General features: G+C 46.1%; 1 long non-coding RNA gene across 1 annotated transcript; it reads left to right on the forward strand.

The window, feature by feature from the left end:
• The first annotated feature begins 12,046 nt into the window (after window positions 1–12,046).
• On the forward strand, window positions 12,047–22,443 carry LOC123617782 (uncharacterized). Its single transcript, XR_006726017.2, has 3 exons — window positions 12,047–12,244; window positions 20,779–20,908; window positions 21,198–22,443. It is a non-coding gene; the product is annotated as an uncharacterized LOC123617782 (long non-coding RNA).
• The last annotated feature ends 1,031 nt before the right edge of the window (window positions 22,444–23,474 follow it).

Raw genomic sequence — 23,474 nt, forward strand, 5'->3', positions numbered from 1 at the left:
AATGAGAGAGGCGCTCTTGTCTCAGCGAATCTGGACAAACCAGCAGAGCACACTAGATAGCTCAAAGACTGTACCCCCAGCTTCGGGGACTTTCTGGCTAAACTCATAAGACATTACAGAATTTTCTTCAGTTATAATAGTCCAAAAAAAAAAAAAATCCAGAAAAACAAAAAACACAGGACCTTATGCATGCTAGTCATGCACTCTACCACTGAGCTATACCCTCCACCTTGAAGGATTTTCTAAGAATAACTTATCACAATGCTATTGACTATTTACTCCATGCCTGGGCCATTGAATACTTATCTTATTTAATTTTTACAACCACCCAATGAGATAAGTATGTTTCCCACTTTTTGGCTGAAAATATAAGACCTAGAATGGTTAATCTGCTTACTGAAGGTCACCCAGCTAACAAGAGTTGAATCCACTATTGAGAGTTAAGGTAACCCAGTTTGGTCCAAAGACAAAGAGGGGGAGGGGGAGGGTATAGCAGTAAAGTGTGTGCTTATCATGTGCATGAGGTCCTGGGTTCAATTCCCAGCACCCCCATTAAAATAAGTAAGTAAGTAAGTAAGTAAGTAAGTAAATAGATGGAGGGGTGATGTGAGCAGTCAAGTGACTATCTCCAAGGTTGTCCTTCATCTGGTTACCTGGAAGGGTCAGCCCCTTTGGATGGGGATCAAGTTAAGTTCCAGGGTCAAGGGGCCACCTAAGTTCTCATAGCCAGTGAGAAGCAGAACCAGTTTGAACCCAGGTCTGATGAATTCCAACACCCCAGTTCAAGGGAGCCAACAAAAGCTACTGCCTAAGATACTCTAGCCTGGGTTCTAGAAGCTCAGATCACAACCAGTGATGACTCAGAAATGGGTTTGGCTGCCGCAGGAAACAGTACCCTTGGCACAGATATAACCGCTGTCAACACTGGGTACAGGCAGCCTCAGCACAGGTTCTGGCGGGCATCTGCAGCCATGCATCTTTGGTTGATATCAGCAGGAAACACCTGTGACAAGCTGGAGTCTTAGAGCAGGAATATGGAGTTGGGGTGGGGGGAATTGGACAAGAGGACCGGACCCAGGAACACATATCAACACCACTGCCAGGGACTACAAGCCAAGGGTGGGACCCACCCAGGGGACTTAGAAGCAGAAAAAGAAGAATATTATTGCTTAGTAAGAGGACTGTATTTTTCACGCCTAGGCTGAAGAGGCTGGGAGGATTGACTATGGTTTACATTTAATGAAGAATTGTGATGCTCACGTTATACTAGCAAGACAGTAGACAATACCTAGACAATTTATCTTCTTATGGCTTACGTTAGTGAAGGATTTGAGGTTTGTTTGTGTAATAACCACCTTCATTTAGATCTTTGCAAACAGCCTGGAATGAGAAATGTCCTTACCTGTCTGGGAACAGACTGGTCTTGGAAGGGACTTTCTGAGGATAAGACTCACCCATCAAACTTCAAATGCACCCCTGCCATTTCCTCAAATATGGAAAATCAGCCTGCACAGACAGTGTTGCCACTCTCCTCTATGTCTTCTTCTGGTTGGTTGGTTTTATTGGTTGGTTGGGGTCTTTACAGAGGTAATCAAGTTAAAATTATGTCATTAGGGTGGATTTTGATCCTATATAACTGGTGTTCTTATAAAAAAGGGGAAATTTGGAGCTATAGCACACAATGAAAATGTCATGTGAAGAAGGCAGAGATTGGGTTTGATGCTTCTCCAAGCTAAGAAATGCCAAAGATTGACAGCAAATCACCAGAGGCTAGGGGACAGGCATAAGACAGATTCTCCCTCAAAGCCCTTGAAAAAACCAACCCTGGTGACATCTTGATCTAGGACTCTGGCCTTCAGAAATACGAGACAATACATTTCTGTTGTTTAAGCCACACTGTTTGTGTCAGTCCTTGTGAACGAATACAGTATTCCACCTAAGAGGATTAAGTGAGTTAGTATTTGTAAAGCAGTTAGAACAAAGATTAGCCTTCAGCAAGCATTTGTTAAGTAAATGTGTTCAGAACTAGTGAAGGATTGTGCACACAGCAGAGGGGCTATAAATGCCTGCAGAGTGAATGGAGGGAGTGACAAAGCTACGAGCAAGTCCCTCTACTGTCTAGACTTTCCTCCCCAGCTGCTCCATTTCTCAGAACTTGTCCTCCTGCCCTGGGGTTCATTGTCTGGGAGCTGTTGTCCCAGGAAGCTGGCAGCTGGGCAGAGATGAGCGCCTTGCTCAACCACCGTGATTATGATGGCACTACCCTAGAAGGCATCCTTAGAGCAACATCCTTTCCTACAAATTGACAAGAAATCTGTAGGATGGATCCTGGGGACCCATCAGGGCACTTCTTGTATAAATGATCTACATGTGTCACAATCAGCTGTATGACGATTTAGGGCTGGTTTATCTCCAGCCTGTGACTTTTCACGCTTCTCAAGCTGTATAAAAATGAACTGCAATCAGGCTGATCTATAGATAGTCAGTTCCTGTTTCCGAGCATGCTGAATGAGAATGGGTGTGTTTACACATTTGCATAAAATGGGTGGATGTAGAAGGCTGTGGTGTTTTGTTTTGTTGACAGAGGGCATGGGGTATTGTCCCAGAAGTGGAGCCAGAGAAGAAGAGGTGAAAATAAAAGACTCAAAAATCAGGAAGAATCGTGGCTTTTCCAAATGGAAAGGGAGGAGGGAGTAAATATGAGATAAAGTTTATCAATGCTCTGTCTGCAAGGAAACAATGAGCTGGTTAAAAAAAAAGAAACTGACCAACAGGTGAGGGTGAAGGACGGGGGAAGGGGTGTGTGATCTGACTTTCCTGTCTGCCTCCTTCCTGCCCTTTTCCTGTATACACATTAGGGGAAGATATAATCTGCTCTGTTTTCTATGTACAGGGATATTTAGATATGCAAATGAGCACAGCTTGTTAATGAGCCAAGGGTGATTACACCACGGGGAGCTGCCAGCCCCGGCTGAACAATAGGTGAAGGGACGCCAGGTGTCTGCGAAGGGGTGGGGGGAGGATGGATTATTCTAAGCCCCTCTCCTCACCCCGGCCTCAGTGCCACAGAACTGTCTGCACAATGAAAATGTTGGGCCAGGTTCTTCCTTCTGTTCCTGCTAGCTCCCAGATTCTAAATCTAATGAGTTAAGATGAAACGAAGTGGGAGACCAGGTGAGACCTGAGTCTCATCAGGGAACTGCCCCAGAGGCTACTGAACTTACCTGGGGGCAGGAAGGGAGGATGAGCAGCAAGTGAAATATACAGCTTCTTCACGTGGGAAAGACTGCCCAGCGAGCGTGGTGGAATTTGGTGGTGGGAAACAGGATCCTGGTGAGTGGGCAGGTCACTTTGGGTGGCATTTGGTTGAAAAGATGGTGACTGGGAATCTGCATGCTTTTCAGAAGTCAGGGCAAAGTTTTGCAGTGGGACACAGGATATAAAAGAGGCTGTGCTTTGGATTTCTAGGGAGAGATGCTCAATATTATTAAAAAGGGTGAACTTTGTACAGACCTGGGTTTGTTGAGCCAGATTCATCAGACTTGTTTTACCCATGAACTCTGGCAAACCAGGTGCACAGCTAACCTTCCCCTACTGATAAGATACAGGACTTGGCCCATCACAAACACGTGAGGATTACCTAGCCAAAGAGGTGGTAACAGAAGAGTCTTCGGATGTCCCAGGCTGGACCTCTTAAGTCTGGAGGAATAGTGCCAGCCCAGCCAGCTTAAACAGGATCTGTAATGCACTTCTGCACTTTCTCTGTGAGCAATTAAATGGGACACTGTCATTTCCCGTCAGCCTCCCGATCTCTGTGACACCCAAATAAAGAGGCATGGGCTTTTCCCCCAAAGTGAGATGTCTCTGCTTGAACTGTTAGAGATTCTCACGGAAGGCTTGAAGCTGTCTCCAAACAGCCTAAGTCTTTAAGTTCCCTCAAACCCTTTACATCTGCTGTGTGCCTGGAGTGCTCCAGGATAAGGACAGGTCCCTAACCTTCTATTAAGGGCATTCCACTTTGCACCATGTCACTAACAGCATCACTCAACCCTGTCTATAAATATGGATGCTATGCTAACAAGACTTATTGCTAATTTGATGGCAGTGGAGTACAGGCATGTGTGCTGCATGCACACGCAGAGAATGGTATTGAAAAACGGGAAAGATAATTAGAGTTTAATAAATGGTAATTTGCTCCTTGCTGCTGAGTGTGTTGGGGGTTGGGGAAGGATGCGAGAGAGTGGGGCCCTTCCAGAAAGTGAAATGGAGAGAGTCGGTCTGTCAGGACAGCTTGATTTTGCTTCTAATATTGCCCAGGTTTGAAGTTAATTCTCATTTACCTACAGATCCTCTTCCCTGAAAATACCCACTGTGGAACAAAAGTAGAGGAAACAATTAAATCAGAAATATTTATCACTGGGACCATATTTTAACTAGAGTCACAGAATGAAGAGGCCAGGGCTCCAGAGACAAACTAAAGCTGAGAATTAAGACAATTATCTGGATCATTCAAGAGAAGAAAAAAATCACCATTTTTGCTTGACTGAGTATCTGAATTATCTGAATATTTCAGAAGACTTGATCAGCCAATAGATCCAAAAACAAAGAATGGAAGTTGTGAGTATGCGGAGAGAAAGGACAGGAAGGCTGGTTGAGCCTGAATCCCCTTCATCCCCTCAGAGGCTGGCCCAGTCAGGAGTTGGGGATTCTTTGCAGCTGGTAGCCAGAAAGTAGGCAAAGCTTGAAAACCACAAGGTTCAACAAATCGGAAATGCAGCCTGAAGAGAACTGGGAAAACGTGTGTGTGAAGCCAGGATGCTAAAAGAGCAAAGAAAACAGAACCAGGAGCTGTGTGTTTGTGTGTGTGTGTGTGCACGCGCGTGCATGTGCATGTTGTTAGGAAGGGTAAAACAGTTCCCTACACCGGGGGTTCCCAAACCTGGCTGCACATGCTATTCACCTGCTGAGAGCTTCTAAACGCACATTCTTGGTCCCCTCCCCACCATAGACCAAGAGAAGTAGGATTTCCTGGGGCAGCAGTGACCTGCTGGGGTGCAAATGAAGGTATGATATTATTCACTGGACCCAGGACGTCTCTCCTTTTCAAAGGCAATGAATGAATGACCTGAATGCCTGAATGACCCATCACTTGAGATTCACTCATTGCCCATTTGTGTGTCCATTTGTCAAACACAGATTTCCCTTGGAAGGCAACACAACAGTTTCCAAGCTTGCTATAGAAATTAATAAGTTAATTGTGGTGGATTTAAAATTCCACAAATTATTCGATACTCTTCCCTTCCAGAGGTAGAACTTAACTCCCCTCTTTGTGAGTATGAGTTGGACTTAGTGACTCATTTCTAACGACTAGAATATAGCAGAAGTGATGGTGCGTGACTTTCAAGACTAGGTCATAACAGGCATTGTGGCTTCCCTCTTGTTCTCTGTTTCGGGTTGTTCACTTTGGGAGAAGCCATCTGCCACAGTACGAGGACACGCAAGTAGCCTGTGGAGTTGTCCATGGTGAGGAACTGGGGCCTCCTGTCAACAGCCAGGAGGGGGAGCCATCTTGGAATGGCCAGCATTTGGCTCCTGCCTCATGAGAGACTCTGAACCAGAACCATCCAGCTAAGCCACTCCTGATTCCTAACCCTCAGGAACAGAGTTATTTAATATTTGTTGTTTTAAGCTGCAAAAGATGGGGATAACTTGTTACTCAACAATAAAAAATACGCTAATCATAGCTAAGATTTACTGAACATGTATGTGTGGCAGGCTTTAAATATACTAACCTGTCTAAACCTTACAGCAATCCTATGAGATAGTTAACGGTTATTAGCTCCACTTGGTAGACAGGAAACTATACGAAGTCTAGCAGACACCATTAACCCCCTTTCCTGGGTAGGTGCCTCCATTCGCCAACAGCTATAAGTGTTGGCTGCTAATAACTTACAGCCACCCCCACCCCCTTTCCAGAGACTTGCCTTTGGCTGAATGGGAGTGGTGTCTGCTAGTGAAGTTACACACTACTTCTCCTCCTACTGTGGCAGCCCTCAGCCAATGACGGATTGTTGCAGGTGGGCCCACTGCAAGGTGGGACTTACTCTATGGTGCAATTCATTCCCCAGAGTTCCCTGTGGGATCAGGTGATTCTAACTGGGATTACGGCCTTGCTTAGATCCTTCCGCCATCCCGCACCTGCTTCCCTCACCCCTTTTCTCCCAAAAACACTCCCTCCATAAATCAAGTGCATTGGAATCCTGTCCCAGGCTCTGCTGTGAGGGAATTCAGCCCAACTTGGGCATAAGTAACTTTCCCAAAGTCGTACAGCCCAGATTTGCACCCAGTGGACTTATTCCAAAGTCTGTGCTCTTATCAATGTTTCTGGTAGAGCAACCGATACCAGTAGATATCAAATTCAGAATTTCTGTTCTGGCATGAGACAAGTGGAGTCTGGTTCGATTGACTTTTTGGAGGTGCTAGTCCTGCTCGTGTACAGATAACACCACACGAAAGCCAGGCCCTCACCCCTAACTCCAGGGTGTTCATCCCTTACCTCTCACCCTCACCAATCTGACCCCCATCCTCACCCTTGCCATTGATTTTAGCCTCCTCCCTTGAAAAGAATTTAAAGTTTCCCTCTTGTAACAGGTTGAATTGTGTCCTCCCCTAAAAGATATGTCCAAGCCCTAACTCCTGGCACCTGTGTATATGACCTCACTTGGAAATAGAGTCTTTGCAGATATGATTAAGGTAAGGATCTCAAGACAAGATCATCCTGGCTTTAGGGTGGCCCCTAAATCCAATGACTGGTGTCCTAAGAAGAGACAGGAGGGGGAGATTTGAGATAAAGAGACACAGGGGGAAAGCTATGTGAAGACAGAGGCAGAGACTGGAGAGATGCATCTGTAAGACAAGGAACCCTAAGGATTGCTGGAGCCACAGAAGTTAGGAGAGAGGAATGGAACTCGTTCTCCCTCAGAACAGCCAGAAGTTACCAGCCCTGCCGACACCTTGATTTTGAACTTCTGGCCTCCAGAACAATGAGAGAGTAAGTGTCTGCTGGTTTTAAGTCCCCCAGTTTGTGGTGATTTGTTCCCCTACAGGAAACAAATTCACTTCCTTTCAGAGTCTCCTGGTTCATCTCAGCCCTGAATCTCAGCAACAGAGTGAGGATGGAGAATTATATAAACCATAGAGTTTACTAAGCACACCTTTATCTCACTTGAGTCTAGCCACAATCAAGATGTTAGATTGTTTTGTAGGTAAGCAGGTGGTGTAATCATTCCCCTCAACCCCACACTTTTGTTTGTTTTTGTTTTAACAGCTAAGGAAAAGGGCACAGGAAGTTTGAATGATTTGTCCAAGATCCTACAACAGGATAGCCTAGAGCCTGGACTCAGGGTCTCTAGAGTCCAAATCCTGACCTCTTTAGTCCACAAGAGGAGACTGGTAGGAACAAATACAGGGACATTAGTAAGTCTTCCTGTTCTCTGTTGACAACCTCTCACTTTGAAATGTAGATACCTGGGGTATGGGGTGGGGGGTAAGGGAAGCAGGGAGGTGACATCAGCCTTACCCCAACTGCCTTGCTCAGAATCAAAATAGACCTCTGACAGCAATAATATCTCCCATAAACTGCAGCAGCAAAGTCTAACTTGAACATTTAAGTGACCCCTTCAGATCCTTAATGATGCTATAAATGCAATCCTGGTGTGATTTACAAAGCTATTAAAATAAATGTTTCCACTAAAATAAACATTGCTACCTCTTAGCATATGTTTACTTGCATAACATAAGCACAAACTTACCTGAATCAACGATGACCAAGGCAGGGATGGGTGCTGTACACGAATGAACTGGGTATGCGCGTGTCTTGAGGGCACCTCCTAAGGAGAGGTGGTCTTTCAACCTTGAAGCCCTCACCCTGATTCTCATTTGGAGAAATGCCTCCGTGACCTGATGCCCAGCTGATGCCACTCCATCCATGAATTGGACATTATGCACAGAAAATCACTTCTCAAAATGCCCTCCCCAAACTTTCCATGTGGTTCAGCTCACATGGAGAGCCCTACTTGGATATTTACCATTTCTCATGTCACAAAAATGTCTGCAGGGCCCTGGACCACAGGAGGTCTTAGAGCAAGGAAAGGGCATGACCAGATTTGTTAATCACATCTCTAAAGCATGAGCTTTGGGAGAGATATGGAAGGAGGCATGAACCCGCTGCCTGAATTTAATTCATCTTCAATGTCACAGCTCTTTGATCTGCTACATTTGTTCATTATGTGAGAGGGAACATTTGAGAAGCCATCAGTTTGAGATGATGCCCAGGAGTCACAGGACTCAATGAAAGACCAACAGGGAAGAGTCTGCTCCGTCCATCTTATTCACTGTGACTCCTTAGTGTCTACCTTGGGTGCCTGGCACACGGACTATGCTAGAAATAAGTGTAGAATGAAAGGAGACAGACAAGAAGGAAGTGGGGAAAGAAGAGGAAGAGAAAAGGAATTCTAAATAATCTAGGCCACTGGGAACCCAACTTTAAGTCCTGGTTCCCCTATATACTAGCTGTGTGATTTTAGAAAAATTTCTTAATTTCTCTGAATCTCCATTTCCTCATTTTGAACTGAGGACAATAATATCTTCCTCTTATAACTCTTACAAAATATAATTCATATAAAGATATCTAGAAAGTGCCTGGCACATATTATGTACTCCATCCCACAAATGTTGAAAGAGAGAAAGAGAGAAAGAGAGAAAGAGAGAAAGGAAGGAAGGAAGGAAGGAAGGAAGGAAGGAAGGAAGGAAGGAAGGAAGAAAGAAAGAAAGGAAGAAAGAAAGAAAGAAAGAAAGAGAGGTAGGAAAGAAAGAGAGGTAGGAAAGAAAGAGAGGTAGGAAAGAAAGAAAGAAAGAAGGAAGGAAGGAAAGAAAGAGAGGTAGGAAAGAAAGAAAGAGAGGTAGGGAGAAAGTCTGGTGGTTTCCCTGAGGATGAATGGCCCTGGAGCTTGGGCACATTGAGTATGGTACATGGGGATAAGGTGTGTCAGTGGGATGCTGCCTGCAACCTTATTTATGTGCTGAGTTTTCATCATTTACCATCCACATCTAGGGGATTAACTCCCTGGGAAGTGCAGCCAGTAACACACCAGCTAGTCAGACAACACAGAAAATAGCAGCTAAGGTTGCAATTCCTCTCCCATCGACAGCCCTTCAACTAAAAGAGGAAGAATGGAAGAACTGAAAGCTTCTATTCAGAGGTAGTAATATTAAGTTACCAGTGACTGAGGGTGTGCAGGGAAAATGAGAAGGAGGCAGAAGGAAGGTGGGGAGCAGGCCCCTGACTCTTTATGCTGGGGAAGAGAAGATCCAGTCAAGGTGTGCACCATGAACATGTTTAGATTTTAGGCAAATGATTTAAATTTTCCAATTTAGAAAACAAAAGCTTAAGTGTTTACTTGGGGATGGGTGAGGGTATACCTCAGTGGTAGAATGCACACTTAGCATGCACAAGATCCTAGGTTCAATCCCCAGTACCTCCATCAAGTAAATAAATAAATAACCAAATTACCTTTCCCTGCCTCTGAAAAACAACAACAAAAATTTAAAAAATAATTTACTTCGTTCTTTTGCACCCAATACCTTTGAAACCTTTATAACTGTATTAATTGGAATGTAAAATGTTTTAGTTCCTGTGGAAAACAGTTTGGTTCCTCAGAAGTTAAATGTAGAATGACCATATGACTCAGCAATTCCACTCCTTATGTACTCAATAGAACTGAAGACGGATACTCAGATAAGTGCATATACGTGCGTGTTCATAGCAGCATTATTCACAATAGCCAAAAGGTGGAAGCCGCTCAAACATCCATCATCAGATGAATGGATAAATGAATTTGGTATATCCATACAGCAGAATATTATTTAGCCATAAAAAAGAGATGTACTGATACATGCTACAATGTGGATGAACCTCAGAAACATTATACTAAGAAGCCAGACACAAAAGACAACATAATGTATGATTCCATTTATATGAAGTCATATAAAATGAAATGCAATATCCAGAATAAGCAAACCTATGGTGACAGAATGAGGATTGGTGGTTGCCTGGGGTTGCGGGGAGGAGGTAATGGGGAGAAACTGCTCAGGGGTTTTACTTTGGCATAATGGAAATGTTTTGGATAGAGTCACTGGTTGCACAACACTGTGAATGTACTAAATGCCAATGAATTGTTCACTTCATCTTTTTTTATTTTAAGTTTTTTAATGGATTGAACCCAGGACCTGGTGCATGCTAAGCATACACCCTACCACTGAGCTATACCCACCCGCTCCCCTAAATTGTTCATTTCAAAGCGGTTAATTTTATGTTATGTGAATTTCACCTCAATATGCTATTTTTAAAATTGTATTAATTAATGTAATTATTTTAATACAGGCACAGTATAAAGAGAATTCCCATCCCATAGATGGGAATAGGTCTCTCTTCCACACCTGACCTTCAGTTCTCCCCAGAGGCAGTTACTAGAGGTTTTTGTGTATCCTTTGAGAGATATACAAAATAGTAGCACACTATACACACTGTTCTGCAGTGAAGAATGTTTTAAAAATACAATTTCATGAGCCCCAACCCAGATCCACTCAATCAAGATTTCCAAGGATGGGCCTAGGAATCTGTTTTTCACCAAGCTCCCCAGGGGCTGTGAAGATGCAGGTGGTTGGGGGGGATGGGGCTGACCCAGCCTGTGGCTTCCCTGCCATTCCTGTGTCCCCAGGCCTCCTGCCTTTGTCTTGGTTGGCCTCCTGGGGTCGGAGCTGGGGGCTCATAAACTCCCTCAGTTCTCCTCCCCAGATACTCATATGCTCAGACCACCTCCTGCTCCTCCAGTGATCGGGCTCCCAAAGACCCTGACCACTGTGGTCTGCGAGGCCCAAACTTCGTCAAGACCAAGCCTGGCCCTGCCTGTTGGTTTTCCTCAAGAGTTAGCACCATGGAGTCTAGGTCTCTAGAACCCACTGGAATTCTCACCTTGACTCTGTTGCTACACAACAGCTGAGAGACCAACTCTACCAACTCACGAAAGATTGATGGACAAATCAGAACATTGATATGTTTCAAAATGACCTACCAATCATTGAGCCCCTACCGTGGGCCAGGTACTGGGTTAGGCATTTCTGACAATGTCTCCTCAGGGTAGATCTTATTAAACACTATTTTACAGATAAGGAAGGAAACTGAAGCTTAAAGAGGTTAAGCAACTTATGGATTAATGAGTGGGGGAAACAGTCTGACTTTAAAATCCTTACTGTTTCCTCAACTCCACACGGCCACACGGTCCAAAACCTGTCAGTCATTATGGGAAGTCCTTGCTAGGAAGAGGGACATGTCTGCATCCAGGACACCTCTTCCTGCCAGCAAGATCCCCGGGAACTAAATTATAACCTGAAGATGAGCACAGGATGCAAGTCAAGGGAATAGAGCTTTGGAGGCATTGTCCACAAAACTAGGACCGCACTCACCTAGACCCAAACAGAACTCTGCTCTCCAGTGACCTGAATGTTGGCATCTCCGCAGCATAGTGGACCCTCTTCTCACAGAATGTTAGGTAACCCTGGCAGATTTCTGTTTTGTCTCTGCCCCATCAAGGTCCTGACCTGCACAATCAGTGAGGGAAACAGGCTCTGGAATCCACAAACCTAGTTGCAAATCCCAGCTCTTCCGTTCATTAGCCATGTGACCTCAGACCTCAGACACATCACTTCTGCTCCATCCTTGCAGGGTTTTTCATGCGTAGTGAATGTATGTAAAACTCATAGCAGCCCAGAGCCCTGTTAAGGCTGTGTCCCTCTCCCTCCTGCAGACGCAGCATCTCTCCAGGCACTTTTCTTTTGTCACATTCCAGTCCTAAGGGCTGTCTCGGGTCATGTTTATGGGACTTGGGTAATTGTTAATCCTCTCCCTCCCGGCCCTCTCTCCCCTTTGCCCTCAATCCAAGCAGGCATATGATCAGGTCCTGGCCCAGACACAGGGTGGATATAAAAAGGACATTGTATCTGCAAGCAGGAGCCCAGAGCTCCTTGGGGGTGGATTTCTACCTCCCACGGCTCACTAATCAGGCTCGGGGAGTCACATGGGGACCCGTGACCCCCCAGCCCAGATGGCCTCCCATCTCACCGCAGCCTGGACAAACTCCTTAGGACAAAGCAGCTTCCCACTGCCTGGATCCCGGGCAGCCTTGTGGTAAGTTTACCTTGCTCTGCTTGAGAGCCATCTTCCTAAAAACTTGGGTAGTGTGTGAATTCATAAATAAAACCCCCTTTACCTCTAATGATTATCATTATTTCAAAGGCTCCTTGGCTTATATGCACCAGACTGTGTCTCCTTAAATTGTGGAGACAGAACTAACATCTATTGAGGGTTTACAACATGCTAAGTAAATTCTGTATGAATTATTTCATTTCATCCTCATAACAATCTTGGGAGGTGGGTCTATTTCTACTCCCAGTCTAAACATAACAATAACTAACATTTATAAAGCACTATATAATTCTCCATGTTTTACATTTTTTAAACTATTTTTTTATTTTGGGGGGGAGTTAATTAGGTTTATTTATTTAATTTATTTACTAACTGAGGTACTGGGGATTGAACCCAGGACCTCGTGCATGCTAAGCACACACTCTACTGCTGAGCTCTACCCTCCCCTCTCCATGGTTTACATTTATTAATTCATTCTGACATCACTGCAGTCCTACAGTATAGATACTCCAGTCGACTCCCTTTACTGAGACTCAGAGAGGTTGAGCAAGTGGTCCAGGTCACACAGCCAGCAAATGACAGAGGCTGCATTTCAAATCTGGGCAGGGAGTCTGGTTGCCGAGGCTCCTGACCACTCAGCAGCACTGCCTCCCGTTTTTCTCAAAGCTGGTCCACGTGTAACTTCAGCAGCCCACAGATCCCATTACAAATCGATGGGGTGTGAGCCAGATGAGACCTGGCTCAGCCGCACAGGTTCCCGAGGTGCTGAAGGACAGACAACACTGATTGATTTCTCGGCTGAGTCTTTAAATGTCAGCATGTGCGTGACCACCTCAGACCTCCGGCACAGAAATCAAATGCAGAAGGAAAGGGCATTCTGATGTGTGGGATGAGAGGAGAGCAGAGCAGAAGAAGAGCAACGGCCTAGAGCAACGGCCTGTGGTCTAAGTGGGCTTCCCAGACAGCGGGGAGGGGCCCCTGTAGGCAGTGGGGGATGGGGGGGTGGGAGTTGTGCCCTTGACCTCGAGTTGCTGGGAAGCCATTTATGGCTTGACACCAACCCAGGTGAGCTGGGTCTTAACCTGATTTCACTCCTCTATCTATATTGATTGATTGACCATCATTAGGAACTGCTCATTCAGATCAGCCGGGCTGCCTGCGAACAGCCCAACATCACAAACGCAAGTAGAAGAGCAAAGACAGCTCCCTCCAACCCCCTGAAACTCACCGAGGGTCCTTCCTGTCACCAGGCCCCACTGCATGGCTCCCTGAGCCTGCCTGGCTCAGTCATTCACTGTTCCAAGAGTGGAGGGGACAGACGCGCCCACGACAGAGATGGCCCTACCTACTCTCCTGCAGCCCGAGAGGGGAGACTGAGGGGGTAAGGATGGAGACAGAAATAGACCTAAGATGAATTTCTGATGCATTGTGTGCAGTAAAGAAAATAAAATGAGGTGATGTGAGAGAGACTTGTGGGAAGGGAGAAAAGGAGGGGGATGATAGCTTGGGATTGGGGGGGTCTCTCCAAGGAAGTAACATTTGAGCTGAGTTCTGAGTGATGTGGAAAAGGGACTATTCTGGGATCTGAAGCATGAGCTCTCAAGGCAGAGGGAACAGCAGAGGCAAAGGCCCTGCAGCAGGAGCAGGCTTGGCCTTGTGGACCATGAGAAGGCTAGTGCTGTAAGCTGCACAGAGATGGGTGGTGAGAGGGCAGAGGAGGTTGGGATCAGATGGATCCCCAACCCCTGGCACTCTGGGCCTGTGGGATGGCTGTCTTCATAAGGTTCACCATTAGGACTTGGCATCGCTGGACCTCTTTCCTCTCTTCCCACTTATGTTCCCAAATATGACTTGGGTTGGCCCCTTGCCTTCCCAGACTAGGAAAAGATTACAGACCAAAGACTCTTGCCCAACCATGTCTTAGAAGGAGATCCATAGTGGGAGGCTAAAGAAAGACCTTGGGGACTGGGAGACCAGAGGAACTGCCTGATCTTCAGGGACTGCCTAAGCCAACCCCACACCTCCTCCAGCCCTACGAAACATCTCATCCCTGCTGATCACTCACTCATCCAGATCTGCCCTGGGCTCTGTCTCTGGGCCTCTGCTCATATTGGTCCAACAATGGCAATGACCTTGCCCCACATTCCACTTCCAGAAATCCCTCTCCTTTGCCTAGCATCAGTGATTCAACTCTGTGTAGCCTTTCCTAACTCCCAATCACCTTTAATTGCTGGGCTGGATTTTTTTTTAATGTTCCACTGGCCTTTGTTTGAAGATCTATTTGATCTTTCACATCCTTTTGTCTTATATTGTAGTTTTATGAATACCTGTCTTATCTATCACACTGCAAAGTCTGTGGATAGCAAGAATTTAAATGTTACCTCTGCCGTGTCCCGGCTGTGAGGCTTTTGGCAAGACACTTAACCTTTCCAGGTCTCAGCTTCCTTTGAGCCCCACAGAAGCAGATCCTAAAACCAAGATTCAATATAAGAAGTGTATTGGGAGGCAATGCCAGGAAGTTCCAGGAGACAAATGGGGAAGTGAGGCAGGGAAAGGAAGGAACCCCAGATAGGGTGCATTGTTAAGCAGGTTACCACACTGGGCATTGGAGTTTGGTCCTGCTGGACAGCTTTGGGAAACATGCAAACTAGAGATTCACAACTTGGCTGAATATTGCAATCACCTGGGAGCTCTAAAAAATACATATGCCTGAGTCCCCTCCCCCAGTAGAGATGTGGATTTAATTGGTCTGCGATGTGGCCTGGGCATCAAAAAAATTTTTATATTCCCCAGGTGATCTGATACACAGGAAAGTTTGAGTTACTGGTAGAGAATACATCCCAGAGCTGTCCCCGCCAGGATGTGAAAACACTGGGGTGTTTATCCACCACATCTCTGTCCATTTTTGGTTGAAGATGTTTCCGGCTTATTCTATGCTCCCTTGCCCTGGTGTTGGGTTGAAGCTGAGATCTCTTGAGTAGAAAAACCAAACAAACAAAAACTCAAAACCTTGGTTATATGAAGGTGAAAATGAAAGGGTGTTGACAGCATCAATATAGCCTTCGTCTCTAAAATGGGGATAAAACATTTCTGAATTTTTGTGAGGATTAGTAAATGTTATTAAGTGCCTGGGACACAATAGGCACTTAATAAATGTTTTTTATGATCCTTGCTGTGGGCTATTGGTGTATTCCCTTCAGACCCAGCTGGGGGCTTTGTGAGAAGTGGCTGGCTGCCCAGTAAGTATCAGTGATTCTCTGCATCTCCCCTGTGAGACAGCAACACTGGAAACCTGCACTGATGCGACTGCTGAGACACATTCAATCCTGCAGTTCCTGAGACTCTGAAACACTGTCATTGCCTAGCCGATCTGATTATTTTTAACCTTGGCGGCACACTGGAATTACCTGGGGACTTGATGAGAAAATACACACGCCTGGGTCCCACCCCAAGGGATTTCTGATTTAATTGGTCTGGGGTGAGGCCTGGGCATTCCGAATTTTTAACAGCTTCCCGGGAGATTTTAACATTGCAGACTTGGTGATTAACCAAGGGTGAGAGGATGAGCAGGAACGGGAGGGTAGTCGTCTATAATTTCTCCCTCTATTCCAGCGCAATCCTTTCTTCTGCTGGGTCCCGAGGGTTTCAGGAGAATCCAGTGTCTGGGAACTTCGGGGCCTCTGTGGGCATAAGCCCTACTGCTCCCCACGCAGAGAGCGGCTACTCACTGACATGGGTAGCTTCTTGTTCATCCTGACGTGTGTCCTCCCCCTGACCCAGCTAACATGGCCCTCCAGCCCACACCAGCTCATCTTGAAGCCCCCCCCCACCAAGTGCCTCCTGTATGCCAGGCTCTAGGTGAGGTGCAGGGGCACAGGGGTGCCACAGTCCTTCAGTCCCCGCTCCCGAGGGGAGAATAACCACCAACACCCATGCGATTAAGGGTCCGGATGGAAATCTGCATCCTTGCAGGGGGCACAGGGGGAAAATCACTTCCTCTTGGGGTGGGAGGAGAGTGCTTAGGACAGGTTTCCTGGAGGAGCCTTAAAGAAACCCTCTGAGAGGTAAGAGATCTGTTTAAAAACAAGGAATTTAAGTCATCAGGGAGAGGGACGGGATAAACAGTTTCAGAGCCTACATGATGTTCCTCCCAGGCAGGGCGCCGGGTCCTCTATATACATTATTAATAAAAGTTAATAACAGCTCACATATGTGGTGCACCAGGACTCTTCCAAGTGCTCACTGCATTTCACCCTCACAGCACTCCTCTGAGCAGATAGTACCGTAATCTGCATTTCACAGATGAGGAAACCGAAGCTTAGAGAGGGGAAGTGACTTGCCCAAAGTCACAAGGTGGTGACAGCAGGACTGCAACCCAGGCAGTCTGGCTGCTGAGCCTCCTCCCTTGACCATCACATCAAAGACCTCCCATCACCCCATTTCGTTCTCACCAGCTGGTGAATGAGGTATCATTACCTTGCTCCTAATCAGAGACAAGAAAAATCGAAGAGGCCACCATCACACATGGGTAAGGAAGGTATAGCTCTGAGTCTAGTCCTGACCTGCCCGATCCAGAAACTGCTCCTGGTCCTTCGCCAGAGCCTGCCCCCACGGCCCAGTGCTCTTTCCACAGCCCCACCCATCCCATTTGGGCAGGTCCTAGCTCTCTTAAGCATTTCCTCCCTACTGAAGATCAGACCCTAAAGGAGACCCTGCCGGCTGTCTGCTTAGCTTTGCTGGGTCTCGGCCACAGCCTGGGCCTCCTTTCCCACAGGCCCCTGCAGGAACTCCCACAGTCATCAAGTCGGGCCCACTCAGCACAGAACTGACATCTCTAGCCCCACAAGGATGGCGCCGATTGGCAGGCCCCGAGGGTGGCCTGATGTTCCTGCTGGGGTGTCTTGCCACATCCCCGTTTTCAATCATATTTTTAGCCAGGGCTGTGGGGGCTCCGGGAAGGATGTGTTTTGTTGGTGTGAGCTCAGCCCCGCCGCCTGTCTCAGGCACCCACCTGTTCCTTGGTACACAACTGGGCAGATAAAGCAGGACTCTGCCCTCTCTCCCCTCCCAGACTCAGAGCCCTGTTGTCCCTTTGAGAAAGTCCAGGAAGGCTGCACTCCGAGAAAACACTGTTACCAATCTAAGGGCTTGTAATGAACCAAATTATGCTGAATTAATTGGATGGATGTCGTTAGCAGTGTTGGGGAGGGGGCTGGGGAGCAGCAGCAGCCACCAAGCCTAGGAAAGGGAAAGGCGGAGGCAGGTCAGCCCACAATACAAAATGCTCTGCACAGCTTGTGCGAGAGAAGAATTCCTTCGTGTCAGCTCTCGCCAAAATAGCCAAGGCACCCACTCTCGCCTCTGACAGCACCTCTATTCTGAAACTGGACTCCCAGCCTCCGGCTTTGAACATCATGCCACCAGGTGCATCTGTCTCTGTTAACAGGAGCCATAACACAGCCTTGATGATAAGAATGAGCCTGTACCCGCCCCCACTCCTCCCCTGAGCTTCAGGGTCAAATTACAAAGGAATCAGGGGCCCCATCTCTTGGCTGTACATCCTACTTCCTGTCTTGATAGGACAGGCAAGCGAGGAGTCGCCAAGCTGGTAATCGCATCTCGTTAAGTATTTGCAGGAGACAGAAGACGGAGGCTCAGAAGAGCACATGTGAGAAACACAATTACAAATGGAAACTCTCACTGGGATGAGTCCGTTCGATAAACTAGTTATATACCGCCAAAAAAAAGCACATGTGGTCTTCAGCTGGTGCAGAACAGAGGTGCAGAGAGCAGAGGACCTGCTACAGGGACCTGAGCCCAGAGGTCTTATCCTGGCTCAGCTCCAAACAGGCTGTGTGACCCTGGACAAGTCACTTCCCTCTCTGAGCCACAGTGTCTTCAACCAAGGGGTGCTGGAATGAACAGTTAATGTCAATCTGTGGGTCTCAGACACTGGGAGGAGGAAAGGTCTTGCGGGCATCGCTAGGGTTTAGGAATCTTTGTATGTACCCTACGCTGTCTGTTGGTGGGGAAAAGAAAAGTTCTCTGGCTCATAGATGCTATTGTTTTTCCAGTGAACATAGAATCAATGGTTATTAATAAAATAAAAATTTATTTTAAAGCAGTCATTGAATTCATGAGAATTTGGGTCATTATTTTCTTTTTTTCAATGATACTTCATCTTTTTATTGTGGTAAAAAATTTTTAGCTTTTATTGTCATTATTTTCTCTTTTTAATGATACTTCATCTTTGGTATTTTTTATTGTAATGTATTTTATAATATGTTATAATATTTGTATCAAAATATACCATCTTAACCATTTGTAACTATACAACTCAGTGGCATTAAGTATATTCTCATGGCTGTTCAACCATCACCTCCATCAATCTCTGGAACTTTTTCATGTTCCCAAACGAAAACTCTACTCATTAAACACTATCTCCCCATGATTTCCCCCCCTCCCAGTCCCCGGTAACCACTGGTTGTTATTTTCTTAATCAAAAGACACTAAAAAGGCAACAGCTCTTCTCCTGTGGGGTCTGTGGGGTAAATTGATGTTGAGAAGGAGTTCCACTGAAAAGGTGAGGAGCTCTTGACCAACTGGTGCCAAACCCCTGCCTGAGCTGGCATTTAGTGATTCTCTGTTTTCTAATGTCAGGAGGAAAACATCAATCTGTTCATTTTTTTCCTAGATTGGAGATGAATGTACTTTTCAGTTTTTTTCTTTTCATGCAGGGTGGGAATATGGAGATAGACTCTGTAGAATCTGTATACAGACTACAGAATGAATGGTTAGCAGAGATGGCAGGGTAATGATTTCCTGTGCAGAGCATGGAAGAGCCTTGAGGGGAGCATCCAATCTGTCTTGATCTGCTGGTGGTTACACAGGTGTGGACATATGTAAAAATTCACTGAGTTGTTCAATTAAGATTTATGTGCTTTGCTGAATAACATTTTAAAAAGAGAGTGAGCCATCACTTCAAATGGGTACAAATAACAACATCACAGGCAGAGAAAGGCGACATCTCTCCCCTGCCAGATAAGTATCCACCTTGCTTGTACAAGCAAAGCAGGATCTGTTCTATCCTGAAATATCTCCAAGTAATGGATCATTTGTTCATTCATTTGTTAAAGAGAAAAGGCACTTTTTTTTGAGCCAGGCCCCATGCAAGGCCCTGGAGATACATAGAAGGTCTGTGACCTGGTGGAGCCCCACCAACCAGTTATTCACCCGTCTACAACATGCACAGTCAAGTTCTGTTTTACTTCACCTAAATAGCTCCCGCTGCAGTCTAAGCTTATTTCCTCTTCTACTTTCCCAGCAGAGGTCATCTTAAAGATTCTCTGAGGGCACATTGTGAAGCTCTGGTCAGATGATCATTAGCAGGGAATAATCCTCTTTGTCGGGCAAAACACTCTCTATTCCTTTACAAACCTAACCGTCTCCACACCCTCTGATCAAAGCACTTTGGTTTCACACTAACAAGGTGGTGTTGCAGTTTATCTGTTTATGTTTCTCTGACCTGATACTTCTTGAAAACAGGCACTTGTTATATTCATCTTTGTGTTGATTATATTTATTGAGCCTCAGATATGTGCATAGCCCAGAGTCTGGCACATAGCAGGTGCTCATAAAGCTAACTGAATGCGGGGAGTGTGTATAGCTCAGTAGCAGAGTACGTGCTTAGCATGCAGGAGGTCCTGGGTTCAATCTCCAGTACCTCCATTAAAAACTAATTAATTAATTTTTTTAAAAAAGTTAATTGCATAGGTGAGTGAACAAGTGGGTAGACAGATGGAAGGGCAATAAGCCCAGAGTGGTTAAATGACAGGCTGAGGGTCACACAGCAATGGCTGGACTGCAAGTGACACTTGTCCCCAGATGTGGGCCTACCCCTCTTCCCTTGGCAGGCAACAGCCACACCGTAAAACTTCCTGTCTATCCCTTTGAAGAGGTGGGTTTGATTTATATCATCCATCAGGCAGCAAAAAATATGGGCCTTCAAACTTTTACTGTCTTTTTATTGTTCCTGGAGATGCACAGAAATATCATCCAAAACACTAGCAATTACTTTGAAGGTGCGTGTCCCAAAGGTTTGAGGATGGGGTGTTTTCTAATTTGATAAATCAGGGTATTTCTGCCAGGCAGGCCCAGGGGCATCAGCAGGACTGGAGCTGATTCAAAAGAAGAATTGATCTTTCAAGCCTCATTTTCATTTCCATCAGCACCCTATCAGATACCTTATGCCAGAGCCAGTTCCCATCCATGTATAATTTATACATTTGATTTCAGTAGATCCATCTCTGCCTCATTCACAGGCGGGGTAGAGCAGGGAGAGCTCCCTCTTTCATTTTCTATGGGGAGTCATCATGTATATTTCCATAAGTTTCATTCTGTTTCTGCCTGGAGAATTATTTTTTTAAAGATTAGTTCCAAACTCACTCTCACACTTATTTAGTTTTTAGGAATAGGTAGAATGGCGTGGACATGCATGGTTATTTCTGTTTATGCAGGAGGTGGGGGTGTTTGTCCCAGGCACACCAGAGAGGAGACTAGCCTATCACCTCCTGATGCTGAGGAATAACCATCTGCTTGGGGGGTGCAATAGGGATGCCAGGAGAAGGCCCCTTATCTGGAGCCATGGTAAGTGTCCACTGACCTCTGACCCCAGTGTAATTCCCTGTCACCTGAGTTCCCTCCTCAAGTAGTTTAAGTAGGTTTTCTGGAAGAAGATCAGAACATCACCAGGAAAATATTAGATGCTCTTTCCTAAACCTAACAAATTCCTAAAGCCAGGCTCTGTTGTTTCTCCCTTTTTCCATTTTTCCGCCCTATTGCCCTTGGGAAAATCTAATCCAATTCTGGAATCCTGGAGTTTCAAGAACTACTTCGGTAATGACTGAACCTCCATTCCCTGATCTTATATCCAAAGCTTCTTCTCAAGGAATCTGTGCTTCTCGGTACAGTGGCAACTTCACCTCTGGGAGCCCAGCCACAAGCCTTCCTTCTGAAAATCCTTCCTGGTTGGGCAGCGTGGCAGAATGTATTTTCCAAGATGGCTGCAACAAGACCTCCCATCCTACGTGTTCTTACTGTGTGACATTGATCATTCTCCCATTGGTAGGTATCATCTACATCCCCTCCACTTGAATCTAGGCAGACTTGGGACTATGGCAGAAGTAATATTTTTGCTTCTACCTGGTTCTCTTGGAACTCTCACTCTTGGAACCCAGCTGCCATGCTATGAGGAAGCCCAGGCCACATGGAGAGGCAACACGTAGGTGTTGACAGGGGTGACAGCCCCCCTGAGATCCTAGCCAACAGCCAGCATCAATGCCAATCATGTGAGTAAGGAAGGCTTTGAAATGACTCCAGCTCCAACTACCATCTGACCGCAGTTGCCCAAGGGATCCTGAGTGAGAACCACCTAGTCAAGTCCAGTTAATCTACAGAACCATGAAAGAGAGTAATAAAATGATTGTTGTTTTAAGCCACTGTTTGGGGGATGATTCATTTTGCAGCAATTGATAACTGAAACAGGTGTGGTCAACAGAGCAAGTAAAGACAAGAGTGGGCCTCTGGCAGCTTTTCCACCTCCTCAGCCCAAAAGACACCCCATATTTATACAAAATCACATGTAGATGAGTGCTGGCAGCCTCGGGTCCTCCCTCCCTCAGCAGACATTTGGAAAGGAGGAGAAGCAGGGAGAAACAGGAACAGTATCTACCGAGTGCCTGCCATATACCGGGTAGGTGTCTTACTCATTATACAGCTGAAGAAACTGATGTCCAGAGAACATTCCCGTGATTGATGAAGACCACAGTGATCATAAGTGTGCTGTTTGTGAAGTGACACTTATATAAGTAGTCTATGTCCTGAGACACATGTGGTAGAAAGAGCTGCTCAATAAATATTAGTGGAATGCATGAATGAGTGCACTCCACCTGCCTTCTCTATACAGACTTTACTTCCCCGGTGGCTCAGAGAGCAAGATGAACATCCCACAGGACAGTCCACCTCGTTTGTTTCTCCAGGGAAGGCAAGAGAAGGGAGGAAGGAGCTGTGGGCCAAGCTCAGGACCCCACTGTGGCTGGTCTCCTGGGGACAGGCTGGCTTTCCTGTGAGGTGGGAGTCACCATCCCATCCTCCTTCTCTGGTCAGGGCCTCCGGACTCTCCCCTCTGGTCTCAGCCCTCTTGAAGGTGCAACTCCCTGCCCCGGGTCCCACCTGTCCCTTCAGGCCCCATCCCCAGCCCCATCCTGCCTGTGTACATCTCTGGCGCCAGTTCCTGGGGCAGACTCCATGCCATGGTAACTGCAACCACAGAAAAGCAACCAGGCAGGGCCAGCGGGCTGCTCTTTGCACCCTCGTCCTCTCCAAGCACAACTGGAATCAGAAATAACTTTCTCCTTTGCCATAGGTGTTTGAGGAGGGCTGCAGGCCCTGCAGCTGCACTGATCTTCTCTCGCTGTTTGTTTGGTTTTTTTTTTTTTTCCACCATAGGAAACCATATTTTTTCAGGAAAGAGGGAGAAGAAAACAAGCACGAAGAGGTACTTTGACTGAGCACCCCCCATGGCCCAGGCACTGTATAATGTACAGTCCTTGTCTCATTCAATCCTCATAATAGTGCTGTGAGTAGTAAATCAGCTGTATTTCCATTAAAAAAAAAAACAATACCATGAAGTATATATTATTATCCCTATTTTAGAGATGAGGCTCAGAGAGGTTAATCACTTTCCCAAAGTCACACAGTGACTGTGATTTAGAGCTGGGTCAAGCCCTGCCTAGGCTGTATAGCTTTAAAGACAATGCTCTTCTCCTTCCCAGGAATTAGAATCTTCTTGCCCCTGAAGCCCCTGAGACCAGGTGCAGGGCCAGGAGATGACCCCACCTCCACCACCCAAATATCAGGCATGAAGCTGGGGTGGTAAACACTGGCAAAGACCAAAAGCAGCTTATAATAAAATGTATCTGAGCCGCTTCGGTGGTTCTTTGCTTCTGTCTGTGAGACAATTGAACTTCAGATATTCAGTTCTGGCCTGAAATCTTTCCTGAGCCAGCTGCCTACCCCGACTCTGCCTCCCAGAGATCAGAGCAAGCCAAACGAGGAGCATATATACTCTTTCCTTGTGTATCCCACCTGGCCCATTGCTGAATTCCATTTCTGCTAAATCCCAGGAGAGCACAGTGGTTCAGCACCTAAGTTC

This window comes from Camelus bactrianus, chromosome 16, assembly GCF_048773025.1.
Source record: "Camelus bactrianus isolate YW-2024 breed Bactrian camel chromosome 16, ASM4877302v1, whole genome shotgun sequence".
NCBI lineage: Eukaryota > Metazoa > Chordata > Mammalia > Artiodactyla > Camelidae > Camelus > Camelus bactrianus.